This window comes from Archocentrus centrarchus, chromosome 17 (assembly GCF_007364275.1).
Source record: "Archocentrus centrarchus isolate MPI-CPG fArcCen1 chromosome 17, fArcCen1, whole genome shotgun sequence".
In the NCBI taxonomy this organism is placed as follows: domain Eukaryota; kingdom Metazoa; phylum Chordata; class Actinopteri; order Cichliformes; family Cichlidae; genus Archocentrus; species Archocentrus centrarchus.
The window spans coordinates 6,662,165-6,677,499 of record NC_044362.1 but is presented as its reverse complement, the minus strand read 5'-3'; positions in this window follow the sequence as shown (position 1 = coordinate 6,677,499).

Below are 15,335 nucleotides of genomic sequence, written 5' to 3'. Positions count from 1 at the left end.
GACCTCTTTTCATGTATGTTTTTCAAAGCAATATAAAACAAAAGAAGCAGAAAGGAAACTGTTGTTTGCCCCAAAGGAGAGTTTTAAAATGCCAGGCTGATCCACAAGCTATATTAAAAAATAGAAAGTAGTGTAGCTACAAAATTGCATTAAGCAGGGATCTGTTCACAGGCTTTTTTAAAATGATCTAGCCACAGCCTTGAACATTTAAAAGAAATGGGGCAACAAATAATGGTTTTAGTTCCATTGTCCAAAAGACTCTGTTATAAACTTTAAATACACTGCTCAAAAAATTAAAGGAACATTTTTTAATCAGAGTTTAGCATCAAGTCAGTTAAACCTCTGGGATATTGATCTGCTCAGTAAGTATCAGAGGGGGTTATTAATCAGTCTCAACTTCTTTGGTGTTCATGAAATTAACAACAGGTGCACTAGAGGGGCAACAATGAGACGACCCCCAAAACAGGAATGGTGGACACTCACATTTTTCCCTCCTCATCTTTTCTGACTGTTTTTTCACTAGTCTTGCATTTGGCTAGGGTCAGTGTCACTACTGGTTGCATGAGGTGACACCTGGACCCTACAGAGTTTGCACAGGTAGTCCAACTCCTCCAGGAGGGCACATCAATACGTGCCATTGCCAGAAGCTTTGTTGTGTCTCCCAGCACAGTCTCAGGAACATGGAGTAGATTCTAGGAGACAGGCAGTTACTCTAGGAGAGCTGGACAGGGCTGTAGAAGGATCTTGACCCATCAACAGGACCAGTGTCTGCTCCTTTGTGCGACAAGGAACAGGATGAGCACTGCCAGAGCTACAAAATGACCTCTGTGGAGCTGTGGAGAACTGTGTTTTTTTCCTCCCGTTTAAATCTGATGTGTGTTCCTTTAATTTTCTATGAAATGAAAGACCTACTGTATTTGGATATAAGTATCTTGCAATTTCAGCAAACATATTATGATCTGATAATACCTCACTGCCATTATTCCCACAAAACTAGAAAAAACTTAGTGATGCAGACTGTTGATCATATACTGTTAGATATGCGACTGAACAGCAACAACATTAAAACCTCCTCCATGGCCCATTGAAACTTGGCTGAAGCATTATGGGAAGCACTGCAGATAACCCCTTGATCCTTCAAAGAACTACAGGCTTTTCCTCCGGGGCGCGCGCGCGCGTGTACACACACACACACACACACACACACATTTCTAGAAGGATAGGGAAAAAGTTGAACTTGGTTTCTTGTGATAGTCAGTTCCTTGGCAAGGCTCTGCACCAGTTACATTCTTTACAACTACATGATAAGATTATCAAAAGTATTAGTATACCGTGTACTACTGTGCAATGTTTTATCATGCTTTAAAATGGGTGGACTTCTTAGGGTGTATTTCACTGTCTCACTGGTACTTTAAATAGCAAGCCCTGAAATTCCACAGCCCTATAAATCAAGTTTAAATGTCTCTGATTTTACAGAAAGCCAAAACACTTCAGTCATTTAGAAAAATCTAAATTATCACAGTGGCAATTATCGTGTGGTTCAAGGGTTCAGGTGTGTTGGATCAGGGACACATCTAAAACCTGCAGGACGCCGGCCCTCGAGGCCTGGATTTGAGGATCCCTGACCTAGGGCAATGTTTGTATGAGCAGGATGATGCATCTGAAATGTATTCATTCCTACAGTGATCAACAGAAGACAAAAATAGAAGACTGCAAACACAAATTCAAACCAAGCCCCCAGCCACGAGAGCATGGTTCATGATTATTTTGCTGTAGAAGCCAAATCATGTTACTGCTGATTCAATTAATTAAATTGCATTTATATTGCACGAGTTAACAACAGGAGTCATCTCAAGCCTTTGTTACAATTTACATTTATTGTAAGATGAAGACCCTACACTGTTAGAGCAAAACCTAACCATCTATGAGCTAGCACTTGGCAACTGCAGAGAGGAAGAACTCCCTTTTAACAGGAAGAGCCCTCCAGCAGAACCAGGCTCAGGAAGGGGCAGCCATCTGCTGTGATTAGCTGGCCGGGTGAAAGGAAAGAAGACAGTAAAGAGGAGTATCACAGTGCACTTTATCAGAATATGGCCTGTATAGATAGTGGTGACTTCTTGCAGGGGCATGCGTTTAAGCTAGCTACGAGCATGAAAGTGAAAAAAGTCAGTGGAAAGGGATGATTTCAAGACAAAGAGGCAATAACAAACTACTCTGTTGATTGCACTTTGCCATAATAAATCAACCAATAAAATATGGAAATTTTGGTTTTGCTACTGTTTAATTGGGAAGAAAAGTGTTCAACACTACCCCTGCCTCTTGTCCTATGATATAGGCTCTAGGCGCAACCTCTCAAACAATCAGCATTCAACCTACGCACAGGGTCATCCGTGGGTTTTTTGGGGGGGACTGCATAGGAGCACATTTGAGTGCTTCTCCATAGGTTCTCCAAAGGCAAATCCCTATGCAAACAGATGCTACTGTTTGCATAGGGATTTGAAACATGTGTTCCCTGGAAGTGCGTTGCATTTTTCTTCCGAACAATCAAAGCAATACTTTAGAAAAACTAGTGAAACTACTGAAAGTAGAAACTTAATGCAAAAATCTCACTGGGAGACCTCAGAGATGGATAGGACAGGCAAAAGCTGCAGTACCACTAATCAGAGCTGCAGTGGTCCTAAAATAACAGCACAGGCAGTGCATTACTTGCACAGTCTAGCTTTGAAAAACAGACGGGCAAGTGCTTCAGTCTTGGCATGGGGACTATCAGTGGAAATCAGAGTTTCTGTGGCATCTCTGATTGTCTGAAGGGCATTGCAATATGTCAGTGACTTGGATATTGTCCAAAAAACAAACAAACAAAAAGAACAAACTAACTAAAAAACAAACAAACATTGATTGTTTCTCACCATAAAAACTGAAGTTTAAACTTTGCCAAAAAACAATAGGAAAAGAAGCTCAGTGAATATCAGGAGCACATTTTTGGGTCATATGGCCCAAATGGGAAAATGGGAAAAAGGAAATCCCTATTTCTGCCAGTAGTAAATGTTGATGTTTTTTACTCATGAAAGTGTCCCTCAAGTTAGAAAAAACATGAGTGAACCTGACCAAGACCACAGTGAATGCACAGTACAAACAATGAAAATGGGAGACTGGTGTGTAATGAGGCTTGAGAGCAGACTCCTGGGCAAATGACATTCATAAGTGGCTCCGTGAATGCCTGTGGATACAGCAAAGTACTGGGTGATGAGACGACTCCCAGTAACAGGTTTCTGGAAGAAGAGGAATAGTGAGGCATGATAATGAGCAACAGCCAAAACTAAAGAAGAAGAAAGTGAAACTATGACCTGGCCAAGTATGTCACCTGAATCCACTGGAACACTGTGCAAGCTGCAAAATCTCTTCCTCTGTCATGTCAGTACTTCTGCTATCCTGAATTGCTGCCTGCTATTCCAACCCCTCCACCACCACAACCTCCACTATTAGGGTCCAAAGGGATGTTTACTCACCACTCCCCATTTTAATGGGCATCATATTTGCGGTATAAACTTGGAGCCTTGATGTCAAACTCTATTTGCACATGGGCATGCTAACTTCTTCATGTACTACATGTTCATTGCATATTTTGCCTGTTTTGTTTGGTGTGACAGACTATAAGCATGTTATAAATGTATATATGCATGTGAATGTGTCAACAGCACTGCGTGGCCGGTACTAAAATAACAACACACTTGTGTAACATTATAAGCCATATTTTGCTGCTAGCAAGCACTTAATCTGCTCTCCATCTCAACATAAGTGTGTTACGAGTGCACACGTGCACACACACACACACACACACACACACACACACACACACACACACACACACACACTCAGCTGATTGCCAGCAGCCCATTTAAAGACTGATGTCCCTCAGCCTCGCTGCAGGCATAGCTCCAGGTTGATTACTGCTGAGTGCTGTACAGCTCAGGCATGACTGACTTTCTGGCACACGGTCGCTTTGATCAACTTACAGTTTTGCAAGCAGATGATGGGTTTCATCTTGAGTGTTTCACGAGTTATGGCACTTTTGAGATGATGCCAAACTCAAGTAAGAGGTGTCAACTGGCCGTTAACACTTTTCACTTATATATGACACGATTGAATAACTTTTGATCGGCACGACTGTTAATTAAAATACCTTAAACGCCACAGTTCGTACAGACATGAATAGACAGGAGGACTTCAAATCTGCGCTGCTGTGAATGCGCTTAAATGTGTTTTTGCTGAATCCTGTTTGTGAATGACTTTGTCTCCTTGGTAACTGTGCCAGACAGTGTTTGGGCCGTGGTCAGCTGGAGGCAGACTGTAATTAATAATCAGGTTAGAGTGAGAGGATATTGAAGCGCTCTCAGAGTGGCTGCTGCTAACTTCCTAGCACACACACACACACACACACACACACACACACACACACACACACACACACACACACACACACACACACACACACACACACACACACACACACACACACATACACACACAGATGCAGACATAATTGTTGGTAGTGAGAGAGGTTTGGGGAGAGGAGGCTGGTAAGTGTGCTTGAAGGTGAGCCACTAGGTAGTTTCATACAATGAGGGTTAACAAGAGGCTGCAGCAATCTCAGAATGATGGGAACACACTCAGCCACAAGCAAGATAGCCTTGTTCAGCCAGCCAGCCAGCTAATAGCTCTGTGTTAAGTGTGCATGTAACAACCAAAACAGTCTTAAAAAGCTGATTTTCTGGAAAAGAAGCTCTTTTTTTTAATCTCTCCATATTTTGACCCTGAAGAATAAATCGCATCTTTTAAAAAGCACCGATGAGTCAGCTGGTCATCACTTGTATTTCTGCGTGTGCGCGTGTGTCTTTGTTCTCAAGAGAAACCCCATCCTCTGTGTTGCAACTGCTGTTGTATTTGTTTCGTTATGTGTAACTGGTGTTGCCGTTCATGAAGACGTCTGTGTTGTATGGGGAGAAAACAAGCTAATTGGACAGTGCAGGTGCCGGGCTAGGTGGCAGGATTACAGCGTACAGATGACTGACTTCAGTCTGAGGACCACAGTCGATATAAAGAGCCAAGATGGCTGCCACCTGCAGAGGGTCATTTGCTTCCCTTTCACCCACCCAGCCACACCAGCACTCCTGTAACCTGGAGTCTGATCTGTGTTTAGAAGGAGTAAGTAGGGATGAACTGCCATTTCTTGTTTTTCTCTTAGTGTAGGGAGGTAAGCTCTTTGGGCAGGTTATCAGAGCTTGAACTGTTAGATAATTCTGTTTGTTTGTTATTTTGGCCTCAGTTCACACTAATGTTATCTGATAGTCCTGTGTTTGTGAATCTGCTGAACAATGAGTGCAATATTTATTCTTACTTGGAAAATTGTTTCCGTGGCCTCTTGGGAATTGGGGAAGTGGATGCCTCTTTTCATGTGTCTCAGCACCCTAGATGGGCCATGACATTGGACAGTGGTTGCACCCAAAATGAACAGTTAATAAGCAAAAGGAGCCTTTGGCAAGTGGTATTCATAAAGGAGCCTGTTATGCTGATTTCCAAATATATACTTTTATTTTACTACAATAACTACATAATTGATTGCTGAAAATGGCCTTTTTTTTCTATCATGTACTAGACTCAGTTGAAGCTCAGAGTTTACTAGACTCTCACTGAAGTCATACAGAGCCAAGAATTGAAAAACTGTCTGAAATATAAACACGTGCATCCACCTCCAATAGATTTAAACAGATCTTATACACCAAAACTATAATATATGTATATACAAGTAACACACTCGCACACATTCACATTTCTAAACTAAGAGCTCCTCTGTTCTCTTCACAAGAACAAAGCTGGAGCGAACTAACAGAAAGCATCATCATGGCAGGTGATCTGAACTTGACACATTAATCATGGATAAAGGAAAGGCTGGATTCACGAATGTGCTTTGATTGCAAATTTAAACTGATTTGAGCACCTTCACTGTTCAGTTTTATTCATAGTTGATTATTTTGAGCCAAGGTTAGAGTGTGTACCATCTTAGACACTCATACCCTGAGTAGCAGTTCTTTGGCTTGATTCAGGACCAGCCGGACCATTTGCTGCATGTCTTTCCCCGAATTCTTTCACTGCTACTACGATCAACTACAATCAGTTTAACTGATTATTTAAAAGGGTCCTGATTTGAAACAATATTCTTTCCACAAAGGAAATGATGAAGCTAAACCTGAAAGAAAAAACTAAATATATGTTAAAAAAAAAAAAACCTTCATTCCAAAAAATAGCAAATGGGACATTTAGGATGGGGGTTTGAGGAGTTCAATTTATTTTGTGTATTTTGTGGCTTTCTTTGTATATTTTCAGCAAATGCAGGTCAAATGAGTGAAAATTTGTATCTATAATGTTGCAAACCTAACAGTACAAGACATGAGAAAGCCTTAAATCAATCACCAAAGTAATTACTGTTCCAAACTCGTGATTCAGTTCCTTAATGGGATCCATTCACATTCACAAATAAAAAGGAAGTGGTTTCTCCTGTTTTATTCTTGAAAGATTACAAAGTGATTTAAAGCTACTGGAGGCAGGTGACACACAGTCTGTAATGCATAAACAATATTCACTAAAAAAACGAATTCACTGCAGTTTGTCTGAGTATAGGTTACATCAGGCCTCTGAGGCCCCTTGTATTAAACTTGATTGAGATGATTCATTAAGCCAGAATTCATTAGCTCTGCAAGACGTTTGAGCTGCAGGTATCTGCATTTTCACAGCAATGCTGTGTAGTGTAATTATGTAATTGTGGCAGTAATTGAATCAAGCTGCTTAGGATGAAACAATAATTTTTACTCAGAATCAGTGGTTTTGGTTTGTACTGAAAATGACCTGCATTCAGCTACATTTCCATTGCAAAACGAGCCTGCTGGATCCATAGAAACCTGCACACTTTCACACCTTCAGCACGAGTGTGAGCCTGTGACGATCTAATGAGGAAATCAGAAAATTATATCAGCAACAGATACCAAACCAAAACACTTGAAAATCGGTTGGAAAATCTACACTGAGCTACACTGAGTAATAATTTGGACTGTGGACAGACCCCCTACCTTCATAAATATGCATTATGGCTGCCTCGCAACAACATGTCGGACACAGTGAAGAAGATTTGGCCATGACATACTGGAGCTAACAAAACGAGGTCTTCAGAAATGAATATATATTATATCAGAGAAGGGTAGGCCCCAGATCAGACTACTGTGAGGGACGTGGGGGGGTTGCTGTTTTCAAGCTTCAAAATAAGTATTTTCAATGCCTGTTGTTGTGATATAAATAGAAAAAAAACACTTTATTATTACATAAACATTACATAGGTATATTTACAATATATTTATAAACTCTATATATGAAATGTGTTTACAAAATGCTTGCAATAAATTCCTATTTTAGAGGCATTCATTCTCTTATGAAACCATGATGTCAGGTTAGGTTCTTTGTCCTTTCCTTAGCCTGGCTTACTTCTTCACCTCTGTACATTATTTAAAGCACCAGCGTATTTCCGTTCCCCCTTTCTTCTCCTCCCTTTGCTTTTTTCTTTCCTCTACTTTACTTTCATCTATTCTCCTAATCCCTTATCTCCAGACTCTCCCCCACTTTCATGTCTTGCTGCTCCTCTTCCTGCTTCATCTTTGTTGGCAGTCATACATTCTCTCTTCCAAGTCCCTTTACTCATCTCACCTGGTCTCTCCTCATCTTTCCCCTCGGCTCTCCACTTCTTGCCTGACTTCACTTGTTGTCCTGTTCCTTCTCCCTCATATCCTCCTTTCCTCTTCCTCTTCACCCCCTACACTCACCCCTCCTCCCTCCACTTCGGTTCACCCTCTGATGATTGCCGAGCACATTTCATTTGACATAAAGACAAAGGGCTGAGTACACATGTGGTTTCTCCTGTGTAATATGAAATATTAATGCAGGCATAATTTGGCTCCCTGGGTGAGGGGCGGAGGTGGGGGTGGTGGGCTCTCTATAATCATCAGTGACTGCTGTTTCCTTCCCCAAAGGATGGTAAGGCTGTCAGGAAGGATTGAGAAACAGCAAAGATAACAACAACAGAATGCTAAGTGTTGGCGGCTACTGTGGCCTATTTCTGTCCTGGTGTTTAATGGTTAGATTGGCTCATTGCCTGAGTTACTGAGGCAACTCTCCCTCTCAGGCTTTTCAGAGTTAAAGGTGCCATGTGCAGCATTTTCAACCATCAGTGGTCATGCTCAAATTAGTGGTGATAGACTGGTATAATTACCATAAACAATTGGTAGTCTCTCTTGCGCACCAGTGATATTGCTAGTCCCGCTTCTCATGAGTGAGTTTGCTTTCAGAGAAGCTGTTTCTGCTTGTTCCTCATTCCCTGTGTTTGCTTCATTTGTTTTCCTGTGGATAAAAACTTTTGTAGTCCATTCTCTAATGCTACCCCATGCTCTTATGAAGTGCTGGTTTGTTATGGGAAAGCAGATAGGCTAGTAGTGGTGGTAAACATAGAAATATAATTACCATCTGCCCAGCTTGGGGCACTTTATTAAAATAAATTTTTAAGCTAGGTGAGATTCTTTTAATTTAGTGGAACCCCATTTATTTTCCATCTTTCGTATTTCCAAATTGTACTAAGGAGGTTTTCAGCGATCCACTGCTTTCATTTTTAAAGGGGTAACAGTGCCATGTGTCTAACAGTGATGCTGCAGTGCTATCAATGAGATAATCCCCTCGTGTGGGTGTAAAGTTTAGACTGATGGTATTAATTTTTTAATACGTTATACTGGAATGAAAAATATTGGACTAACTTCCTTAAATTTGATTAAAAAACACTGTAAAACAGAAATTCACATTAAGTGTCACGTATTTTACCACAGTTGTTATGTAGTCCATTTTTTATTAATTTAAACATTAGGAACTTTTTTGTGTTCAGTCTCTATGCCATAGATCAGAGCATGATCCAGGGTTTCATCATAACAAGGAGTAGGTTTATTTGCATCTCAAGAGAAGCTGTTTGAGTCTAGTAATGAATGAGATCTGGTGTCATTATAAAAATATAAATTAAGACACCCAATATAAATCTCATTTTAAACAAACAAAAAAACCATCTGTGAGGCATTTGTGGATTATACACAAAAACAAATGCTTTTTTTCTACATTTTACTAATCTAATCATATATGTAAGTACTGATTACATTTTAGTCTTTATTGTGTAAACACAATAATTGCATATTATCATCTTATTTACACATCTAGCAACCCAATATTCCCTCTTCTATAGGACTGTTTTGATCTTCACCAAATCCTGAGAGAGTTATCAGTCTTTTTAGCTCCCACATGCTCTACTAGTTGGAAATAGCTGGTTGGTAACTGTGAAACACATCTCACACTCTGTTTGTGTGTTTTTTCACCAAATATTCTTCCTGCTGCAGCTACAAGCAAACAACTTTGTACTACAGTCACACTGTGGTTGCGGCAGTGTGCAGTTAAGTTGCAGTCTTATTGCCTTTGAAATGGCTGCTTTGAAGGCAGGAGGTTTTGGTGTGCCAAGATGGCTACAAACAGCAATAATACAGAATCCATCTGCTGTCAGTCTGCTGTCAGTCTGCTATAAGTCTGCTGTCAGTCTGCTATCAGTCTGCTGTCAGTTTTCTATCAGTCTGCTGTCAGTCTGCTATCAGTCTGCTGTCAGTTTGCTATCAGTCTGCTGTCAGTCTGCTGTCAGTCTGCTATAAGTCTGCTGTCAGTCTGCTATCAGTCTGCTGTCAGTTTTCTATCAGTCTGCTGTCAGTCTGCTATCAGTCTGCTGTCAGTTTGCTATCAGTCTGCTGTCAGTCTGCTGTCAGTCTGCTATAAGTCTGCTGTCAGTCTGCTATAAGTCTGCTGTCAGTCTGCTATCAGTCTGCTGTCAGTTTGCTATCAGTCTGCTGTCAGTCTGCTGTCAGTCTGCTGTCAGTCTGCTATAAGTCTGCTGTCAGTTTGCTATCAGTCTGCTGTCAGTCTGCTGTCAGTCTGCTGTCAGTCTGCTATCAGTCTGCTGTCAGTCTGCTATCAGTCTGCTGTCAGTCTGCTGTCAGTCTGCTGTCAGTCTGCTATCAGTCTGCTGTCAGTCTGCTATAAGTCTGCTGTCAGTCTGCTTGTCAGTCTGCTGTCAGTCTGCTATAAGTCTGCTGTCAGTCTGCTATCAGTCTGCTGTCAGTTTTCTATCAGTCTGCTGTCAGTCTGCTATCAGTCTGCTGTCAGTTTGCTATCAGTCTGCTGTCAGTCTGCTGTCAGTCTGCTATAAGTCTGCTGTCAGTCTGCTATAAGTCTGCTGTCAGTCTGCTGTCAGTCTGCTGTCAGTCTGCTATCAGTCTGCTGTCAGTCTGCTATAAGTCTGCTGTCAGTCTGCTGTCAGTCTGCTGTCAGTCTGCTATCAGTCTGCTGTCAGTCTGCTATAAGTCTGCTGTCAGTCTGCTATCAGTCTGCTGTCAGTTTGCTATCAGTCTGCTGTCAGTCTGCTGTCAGTCTGCTGTCAGTCTGCTATCAGTCTGCTGTCAGTTTGCTATCAGTCTGCTGTCAGTCTGCTGTCAGTTTGCTATCAGTCTGCTGTCAGACTGTTGTCAGTCTGCTGTAAGTTTGCTATCAGTCTATCAGTTTACAGCTGAATGGGGTGAAATTGGAAATTAAACAGAAATTCTTATTAATTACTTAATTCAGGTTCCAGCTAGAACCTCATAGATCTGAAACAGAAATAGTGATGTAGTTGCTGCAGAACGGTGATATAACTGCATAATGCCTATTATGTAGGCATTTGGCAACCTAGCTTTCATTTAATAATATTAAGATTAAGATTAAGATAGTGTTTATTTGTCACATGCACAGTTATACACAGTACAATGCACAGTGAAATGTATTTTGTACCTGCAACCATATATACACACACATATAAATAAGAAGAATAAAAATAAAAAAAGTAATTCACACTATACACTATACTCTATATACTATACACTATAATATAACCAGGATACAACCAATACAACCAGTTAACCAGTCTCTGTATGTTCATCACTACCACTTTCATGCTGGCCATTTGACTATGGTTAAAGTGAAGGGGGTATCCATGATGGTAGAGTGGGTTGTCAGGTGATAGAGAAGGTCAGTGGATCGATCCCTGACTCCTCCAGTTCACATGCCGAAGTATCCGGAGTATCCAAGATACTGAACCCTTGAGTTGCCCCTGATGCAGCCATCAGAGCGTGGCTGTGTGTGTGTGAAAGTTAGAGAGCGCTTAGGCACAGAAAAAAGCATTGTGGGTGTGATTGGGTGAATGAGACCTATAGTAGAAAGAGTGCTCAACTGAGTAGAATGGCATTATATACGTACCGGCCCGTTAATGAATTGGAAAATGGTGATTACCAAAAGAAAGGACTTTGCCCACACAGTTTCCAACACTACTGGTAAAAAGCCAATTGCATGTTGGAATCTGTGGTTGTTAAAGTGTCGCACTCCTTCGAGTAAATGTGTACCTCAAACTAGTGTGAGGTACACATTTCTCACCTCAAACCAGGTTTCATCAAAAGTAGCGTTTTCCATACAGTTTTTATTTCCCTGTACAACATAGCACAAAACTTTAGCATCAAAGGCAAACACGTGCACGCACTAACACTTGTTCTTCTCATGCCTACCGCTTTGTCTCTCTCCCTCTCTATCCCACAATGGGCGACACGTAGACAAAGTTACGAATTGTCTTTCAAATGCTTAATTCTCTCCATATATACACGTATACATGTCTTTGCCTTTCTATTCTTTCACACAGAAAATCTGAGACACTCACTTTTCTCACATAACACATAAACACACACACACACACTCACGCACATAGGCTACAGTTGCATCACTAGTGAATTACCATGCCGTTCCGCGTTATTAAACATGACACTCGGCCCAGATAATGGAGCCTTTCTTCATCTCAATTTGGAAGGCTAATCTTATTGCTTTGATTAGCAGGGGCTTCATTTGCATATCAAGGCCTCCCCTCCTTTAATTCCTCCATTGCAAATCCCCTCTTTATAGCTGTAGATAAAAGGAATCTATCTATATGTATCTTTCTTTAGAATCTTTTCTTCCTTTCCTCTTCTCCCCCTCTTGTTCTTCATTAACGACTTGTTCATTTGTTCATATTCTTGTTTTTTTTTTGTTGTATTTAGTATTCTTTGTTACCTTTTAGTCACCTTTATTCCCCTCCTTTTTTGTGTATGTTGAAAGATGCCATTCATAAGACGAGAGCATGACTTCATCAGCATGTGACTGGACTTAGGGTAATGACCAGTTATCCTAGTTACTTATTATCTAGTTGGAATCACACTTGGGGGAATTAGGGATGAGGGGGAGCAAAAAAAGTTTCAACAAAAGCTGAAATTACAACCAACTATTAAAATGTAACCACAAGATTACAACACCGACAATAAACTCAAGTGACAAATGCACTTTGATCACTATTCCCTGTAAATTGAGATTAAGTTTGACCTTGAGACAGACAAAAACAGCCTGAAATTTTTTTGTTTTATCTAGGTGATTCTGCATAACATCAAATTTTAGTGCCAGGAAAAATAAGTATCTGACATTGTAGTTCCTCACTGCTTGCAATACTAAATCACTGAGAGGCCTCAGAAGCATTTTTAACATTCATGTTTCTGGCACAGTGTCTGCAGATTATAAAGGATGACGCTAAATCTAATCTAAGGTTTATCTCTTTATTTGAAACTGTTTATGTGAATTTAAACATTAAAAAAATGTAGATACTTTGATCTCACACGAGTTATCTAAAACTGTCTTGTACTTCTTTTCCAACAATGTGGGGCTGGTGCTTATTGCATGAAATAAGTATCTGATACAATAGAAAAACAGAACCTAATATTTGGTACAGAAACCTTTGTTTGCAATTACAGAGGTCAGATGTTTCCTGTAGGTCTTGACCAAGTTTGCGCACACTGCAGCAGGGATTTGGGCCCACTCCTCCATACAGATCTTCTCCAGACCTTTCAGGTTTCGGGGCTGTCGCTGGGCAACTTTGAGTTTCAACTCCCGCCACACCAAGACCCAGCCACGACATCTTCAGTGCTCTTACTGAGGGAAGGAGGTTGTTGGCCAAACTCTCACGATACATGACCCCATCCATCCTTCCTTCAATGCAGTCCTGTCCCCTTTGTAGAAAAGCACCACCAAAGTATGATGTTTCCACCCCCATGCTTCTTGGTTGGGACAATGTTCTTGGGGTTGTATTCATCCTCCTTCTTCCTCCAAACACAGTGAGTGGAGTTGATACCAAAAAGCTCTATTTTGGTCTCATCTGACCACATGACCTTCTCCCATGCCTCCTCGGGATTATCCAGATGGTCACTGGTGAACTTCAAATGGGCCTGGACATTTGCTGAGCAGGGGGAGTTTGCGTTTTAAACCATGACGGCATAGTGTGTTACTAACAGTCGTCTTTGGTCCCAGCTCTCTTCAGCTTTATTCACCAGGTCCCCCCGTGTAGTTCTGGCCTGATTCCCGACCTTTCTCAGAATCATCCTTACCCCACGAGGTGAGCTCTTGCATGGAGCCCCAGACCGAGTCATCTTGTGTTTCTTCCATTTTCTAATAATTGCACCAACAGTTGTTGCCTTCTCATGAAGCTGCTTGCTTATTGTCATACAGCCCAGCCTAGTCATGTGCAGGTCTACAATTTTGTCACTGGTGTCCTTGGACAGCTCTTTGGTCTTGGGCATGGTGGAGATGTTGGAGTGTGATTGATTGAGTGTGTGGACAGGTGTCTTTTATACAGGTAACAAGTTCAAACAGGCACAATGAATACAAGTAATTAGTGCAGAATAGGAGGGCTTCTTAAAGAACAACTAATGGGTCTTTGAGAGCTAGAATTCTTGCTGGTTGACAGGTGATCAAATACTTATTTCATGCAATAAAATGCAAATTGTTTATTTGAAAAATCATACAATGTGATTTTCTGGATTTTTTTTTTTTTAGATTCTGTCTCTCACAGTTGAAGTATACCTATAATAAAAAAAATTACAGACCTCGCCATTCTTTGTTGGTGGGAAAACTTGCAAAAGCGGCAGCGTATCAAATACTTATTTTCTCCACTGTGACTTTCACATTGAAAAATCTCCTACACTGAAATTAATACCTCAAGTCCAGCAAGCATTTAACATGTTTAGCACTCAGTAAACAACGTTAGCAAAGCCTGCAGGACAGTCTAATTGCTGAGTGCTAAGGGTGCACAGCAGATAGGTGCAAATCGTCTGAAGCAGCGAGGGAGTGCATGTCTCTCCCGGATCTTGTTTTTTTTTTTTTTGCCTAACTTCACACTTAGATGTTTAAGCAAGCTTGTGCCTCCTCTTCAATGTGTTTGTGTATGATGATAGCTGAACTATGTTTTTAAAGCTACAGATGAAAGAGAAGAAAAATATCAGACGCACGCAGCTCCTTATATATATATTATAGAGAGAGAGAGTTTGCTTTTTTAAACTTGATTTGATGTTGGATTTGCTTCAGCACACTGATTTGTGAGTGTGTGCAAGAGTGAGAAAGGGCAGAGAGTGACAGTAAAATAAAAGAAAGAGATAGTGGGTGTCTTTTATAGGATGTTGGCCAATATGATGTTTTATGTATCTATAAAGAGCTCCAAGGCCAACTTGACTTTTCATGGTTTAAAAACACTATCAGCAATCTGTGGAAATAGCTGCATTGTATGAGATCAAAGTTAAGTGCAGCGTCAAAAGCTTTTACCTATTCACAGTTTGTCAAAACTGAAAGCCCAACGTGCTTCAGTCATATAGTCACCATAATGGACAATTTTCAGCCACCAACAGTATAAGCAACACTTTACTGAAATCGTGTTAGCACTGTGGCTATGTGCTTTTTCTCTTTAAGAAAGATTCAAGAAGTGCTTTTTGTCACCGCTTTACTGCTTTCATTTGTGTTGCTGTCACACATCCGTCAGAAGCCTTTCAGTCCTCTATAGGGAATAACATTACATTAATAAATGAATGCATCTCCTTTAATGACGTTAGGCCACAATCTACACTGACAACAAGATTGTTTGTGTGTGTGTGTGTGTGTGTGTGTGTGTGTGTGTGTGTGTGTGTGTGTGTGTGTGTGTGTGTGTGTGTGTGTGTGTGTGTGTGTGTGTGTGTGTTAGTGATAACCCAAAATTCTGACTTACAGATTGCAACAAATGTCTTTTCAGTGGTGGAAACAAACTTCCACGCCGCAGAGCTTCCTTATTATCATAAGGTGGTTACAGTCTT